Raw genomic sequence first — 6,063 nt, forward strand, 5'->3', positions numbered from 1 at the left:
TCACACGGGCGGAGTGACACAGGAATGTATTGTATGCGTGTTGGAAAGACAGGACAGCTGGGCCCAAAGTAGTACCCCAAGTTGCCCAAAGCTTGCTTAAGATAACCCTAGCATGTTACAGTAGGTGTTTAATAAAAAGCACTACGCGAAATGCTAATTTCTTTGACGATAAAAACGGGGTAATAGTTTGGGGTTATAAAAAACACAGGCGCATTCACGAGCCGCGCAAGGATACTGAAGGTTGCCAGCGAGTGCTTCGGCTCGCTGAAAGCACACAGTAAATTGAAGGCTGAGGAGGCAACGAAAACCCGGACTGGATTTTGATTTTAATCTGACTTTAAACGACGAGAAAACGCATACAAATGTATCTATAGGAGTCCATGATAGGTAAATGACACGAAAGTTAAACATAATACCCCACCAGCGAATGATAATGTCTGTTTTTTAAGGCTTTTGGTACTAAAATATCCATTTTGTGTTTCTGAGGCAGGGAACGAACTGTTGGTGTACTCTGACCTCCAGACTGCAGTTGTATCATGGAGGAGTACAACTGGTTGTACTGGAGCCCTGCAGGCAGCGTGAAGGTCAGTCTTCATCGACTAGTCATCTTACACTTAAATACATGGACTGTGACAATGCATATCTATAAATTTACACATTATTTAACATTAAGATGTCCCCCCCCCCGTCCTTGATTTAAAATGCCCTGATTGACTGTAGTGGAAAGTAACTTAAGTACAATACAAATAGAGCCTTGAGATTGAGTGACTTGACTGATTGACGTGAACTCTCTTCACGACAGCAGTTACCTAAGGTCATCCAATTAGTGGAAAAGTCACTCCAGCTATCTGCAGGAAAACAAGGAAATATTTATTTGGAAAATGAGATGTTGAATTTGAAGGCCACACAGTTTTATTTCCAGCGAGTAATTCCACAAAAATGAATTCCAATACACGTCGGCTCGAAAATACCAATTCTCGACCCTGACGATCACATCAGTTTGACACAAAGTGCTGCCACAAGGATTGGTGGTGAGGGGGTATCGGGCTGGCTAGATTCACCCCCTCCCTTGAAAGCCCAGCTGTCAGTGGTTACATAATAGCGGAGCCTTGTTGCGCTCGCCAGACGGCTTTGTGTTCCTGTCACTGGATGCGATTGTGGGCCCAGATTAAGCGGCGGGTGAGAAGACGCAGTTAAGGGCTTCCTACCTGATCTCCAGCAGAGAGAGTCAGAACAAACTGAATCAGAGGTCTGCGCCGAGCTTTAATGCGGCCCGGCAAGTCGGCGTATTGTTGCCTCCTTTGTGCTTTGATGTGCACTGCTGCTCGCTGGTGTTTTATGTAGTGGCCCAAAGAAGACCTCCAAGGGGGACCAGCAAGTGAGCATCCAGGATTAAATGTGGTTTTGGACACACTTTCAGCTCACATTTTCTACCACTTAACCCTGTTTAGGTCTTTGGTAAAACCTGGTTCACGCCAGATGATTTTGGCCTGATGCAAAATTAAGTATCGGTGCTTGGTATCGGAGGTCTCCACGAGTTCCCGAACCCACAAATAAGGCCAGCTATCCATCTCTAGACCAAACAATCCTCTCCCACCCCCAGTCAATGAGTTGCCATGCTTATTCATCAGGATTTTACTCGTCCCTGATACTGAGACCATAGTGTGGATGCTATGCGGGTATGCGTGGGAGTTGGAGGTTGGGTGGGGCAAGTGGTGGTGGAACCATTTATTGAAGAGGGATCTGATTTCCCCAGGGCTTGTTCTGATAATTCAGTGTATTATAGCCCTGTTTACTCAAAAAAATAAGGGTGGGGGGGTAGTTCAACAGGGTTCCCGCTGGCGCTCCCCCCTAAGAGCCAGTTCCATCGGGGTTCCTCCTCCATCCTGTGATCCATACCAGCTTTTCTGTCTCTCTTGCTCTCGCCGCTTATAACTGAGAGCCAAGCCTTACATTAAATCTGTGTTTCTGCATAACCAACGTTGTATGCCCCCCCACCACCACCTCTCCCCATCCTTGTCCCCTTCTCCAGTCTGCCGGGCCCTCTTCCGCCGTGCTCTCTGCAGCTAGTCCCTCACTATCAGCCCAATTTTTCCAGCGTGACAACAAATAAATGCTGCATGTAGAGGGATACTGTATGCTTTTTAAAAAAGGCTTGTTATGCAAAGCGCCCTCTCCAAGCTACAGGTGCCTTTAGTTAGTTTCAGTCAAATATAAAGCCTCTTTTTTACAGTCTTTAAAAATAATTGAGTAAAATGCTATTCCTGCCTCCCCTCCTCCCTTTTGCCATTTCCTCGTAGCCTTAATTTGTCACCGTCTCAGTGAGGATTGTGTTTTGTCTCACGAGGGATAATCCTCTCGAAAGCAACGTTATAGTAAAACAAACAAACAAAAAAACATTCATTGGAGCTTTAGAAAATAAGCGGGAGGCATCTGGAATTGTTTTCCTTTCGTTTACGAGCTGCTGTTTTGGTTAGCAATAGTGTTTCCATCAATTATATAAACTGAGGTAAAACCTGACTCCGATGAGACACGACCATACTTGTTGTTCCTCCAGGGTGGTTGCGAAGAGCAGGTGGAGGGCCGGCGGGGCGGGGTCTCTGCCCGTGGTTTAAATTGCAAAAAAACAAACTTATTATCAAGACTCCAAGGGGGAGCCCGTTGATAGAGGCCTGCAAGGAGGCCCGCCCTTAATTACCGGCCTGGAGGCTTTTGAGGGGACAACGTGATGATAGGGCTGTAAAGGTGGAGCTGGGGGTCAGATTTCAAGATGTAGGCCGCTAGCGTTTCACGCTAGCCGCTACTTAAGAGTTGTAACATTAGCTTGTGGCTAGTGTTTTGGCAGTGCGTCACCTTTTTCCAAGCCGTTATCATGATGAGATTAAGCGGCAACATGGACCGCAGAGTCAAAAGGAAGATGTGCCTACATGAGTTTCCAGTTTTCTCCATCTGTTGCCGGAGGAGCCGATCAAAACACAAGCGCTCCCTCTGAATATGAAACGCGCCTTTGGACCATTTTAGGATTTGGATCAAGCGACGAGGAGGGTATATTTGAACCTGCCGGGCAGGGCCGCTGCCAAATGGGGCATTTTTATGAAAGGCTGGCGCGGGCCTTGACGAAGCGACGGTTGGCAGTGACCATGCGGCAGCACCAAAGCCAGCTTTTCGGTTGGCGCTTATCTCAGTAGTAGTCAGAGTTGAAACTTAGCATTCATTCGCAAACAGCTCTCAGGTCTGAGAGGTGCCAAATGTTGTCAACATGCTCACTTGGAATTAGCAAGGTAAGCTATGTCAAAGCAACCCTGACAATTCTCAGGCAGCGGCGACCAGTTTTCGTGGCTGAAAGAGACCATTCCTTGCGTTACCTTACATCCTCCCTGTGCAAAAAAAAAAAAAAAAAAAAAAAGAGCAAGCGTCCTTGCAGAGTGGACTGCGCCTCGCTCTGGAGAGCTCTTAACCTCGCCTCGCATGCCTCCATTCATATGCACGCCGCTTCCTTTTTCTTTGCCTTTCTTCAAAATGAAAATAAGAAACCACAGGAATCAAAAGACCTGAGAGCCAATTCACACAAACCAATAAAATAAAAAAAAACAGATGTAACCTGTATGTGTGCTATCGGTTTTTATTTGAAAGCTTGTCTTCTTAGCACACCGAGGTCCTGACATGACAACATTGCGAGGACTTCATCAATTTGGAGGACGCAGGTAAGACGCAGCCTTAAAAAAGATTTTTTCATTCCACAAACAGTTTTGTTTTGTTTTCAACATCCCCTGCTACAATGTGTGTTTTATTTTTTTTAGATGAGTGCAAAGGAACAGCGCCAACAAGTGCAACAGCGGTCAGGATTGTTCTGGTTCACTTTTATCATATTTTTGTTAGCTGCAATTTTAAACGTCATTCGACACACACGCACACACACGCACAGTGTCTTGCAAAGAGTCGATTGGCCATTGCACTTTGCTAAGTGGCATTTCCTTCCTCTACACACTCCAGACGACGTTTTGAACGGCTGCATGGCAACCATCTGGACAGGATCCAACTGGTGTGTTTTGGTGTGTGTGTTTGGGGGCAGGTCAAGCTTGGTTTAAGATTCCCGCTGATGTTTGAGGTGAGGGTGATGGCGGAGCCTTAGTGGCCATCAATTGTGAAATTGTGTACGCTAGTGTCAGAGTGTGTGTGTTTGAATTCAACCACATTCTTTTTAGGAAATTCCGCAGCCCATTATTGGGTTGTCCTGGAGATTGAAATACTTTCTCCCCGCCTCCCAAAGTTTGAATCCCAAAGAAAGCCAATTAATACATTCGGAGTCTTCAGTGATGACTTGTCACTTAAACATTTTTAAATGTTCTAAATGTCCAGTGAAGGTCAGTAAACATTAGATTTTTTTTTCCCCAATCAGATTTCAGCCTCTAATCTGCTCACAGTCTTCAGAATCTTTGGTAGGGCTGTTTTATTTATATAATATTTCATATTCACCCTCACAGGGACCAGAGCGTTGGCCTTGATGACATCAGCAATTATCTATCCTCTGATTGGTCGATCAGACCAAATCTGTACAACCAACTTTGACTTGCATAACAGCGATCTAGTAACATTTCTCGTGAGTATAATTTATTATATAATTTTTTTTTTGCTATGTTATGAATTTCTTACATGCAGTTATATTGCATTTTTGTCTACAAGTTTTTGTAATTGCCCAGTAATAGTGACGGCACTAAAAGTCCTCGCTGAAGGAAGCATGTAGCAAATGCTCCGTCCGCAACTGGCCGCCTCAAAGGCCATCGACAGCCCACGGGCCGCAGATTGCCCACCTATGTTAAATGATTACAAGAGGAAGGGGCGCTTGGATGAGGCCCAAGCGGCTGCCTTGGTGACGGCCGCGGGTGATGCATCACACTCACCGAGGGTGGCTTGCTGGCGACTGAGTAAACACTCTTAAATCATCCGCTATCCCCCCACCACTGTCACCTCTGCCACTCCCACAACACACACACATACATTGCCACCAGTGGCGTTGGGCCAAGTTCTTACCAAAATGTAACATTTCAAATACAGCATCCCTAGGCATTTAAATGACATTAATCGGGTCTGGGATTTGTTGGCCAGCCAAAACATCAGATTACAAATCTTAATAGGCCTACTTTACATTTCCCAGCCAATGAGGTGCAGTCAAGCCAATTAAGAAACCCAAGCCACATCAAAGTCACGTTACGGTTTGTGATGGCTATAACTAAATAATATCATTAAAGTATAAAGACGTACGAATATGATGACGTGGGCCGTAAAACTGAAACAGCGTACGTACATAGAATCGCTTTCCTTTCGTTAGCATTCCAGGTCATATCAGTTTGAAGAATCATCACGTCTATTAATTGTGTGTGTGTGTGTGTGTGGGGGGGCTTGTCCAGACTTGGCAGAACGAGAACAGCATGGAAACTGAGAACTAGATTCAGAACAAGGACATAGAGAGCACATTGCAGAGATGAGCCAACGTGAACATGACGAGTCAATGCGCCCCCATAATAATAAACAGCAAGTTTATGCTAAAAGAAAACACTCCGGCTCTCTCCCCCTCCCTCCCCCTCCCTCCCTCATAGCCTTGTCTCTTCTGATAAAACGCACACACACTCCTCCCCTAGCCTATATACAGCAGCAGAATTGAACCCCCCCTCCCTTTGCACCCTGCACACTCTCCTTTATTAAACCCCTTGCAAAATTTGCCTTTTCGTCCCTGAAACACACACAAATGTTTGTGTGCAAACTAGCAAATGTTGATTTCACTGGAGGAGTGAGCTGTGAGAGCCGAGCGCTCTGCATTGTGGAGAGAAAAAGGGCTGAAGCAGAGCCTGCTCGCCTTGCCTTGCTTGCTTCCCATCCCCCACGTTCACATAGCAAAGTTCTGCTTGCTTTTGCAAGCGCTGCTGCTGCTGCTGCTGCGTTCAATGGAGCCACCCGTGGCTCGGAAACGCAATTTGTCCCAGAATTAAGGTTTCATCTTGAAATAATTGTCACCTAATTTCATAATATTAGGTCAGTGTGTCCAGAAGCACTTTATGCAAAGTA

Source organism: Syngnathus acus, chromosome 11 (assembly GCF_901709675.1).
Source record: "Syngnathus acus chromosome 11, fSynAcu1.2, whole genome shotgun sequence".
In the NCBI taxonomy this organism is placed as follows: Eukaryota; Metazoa; Chordata; class Actinopteri; order Syngnathiformes; family Syngnathidae; genus Syngnathus; species Syngnathus acus.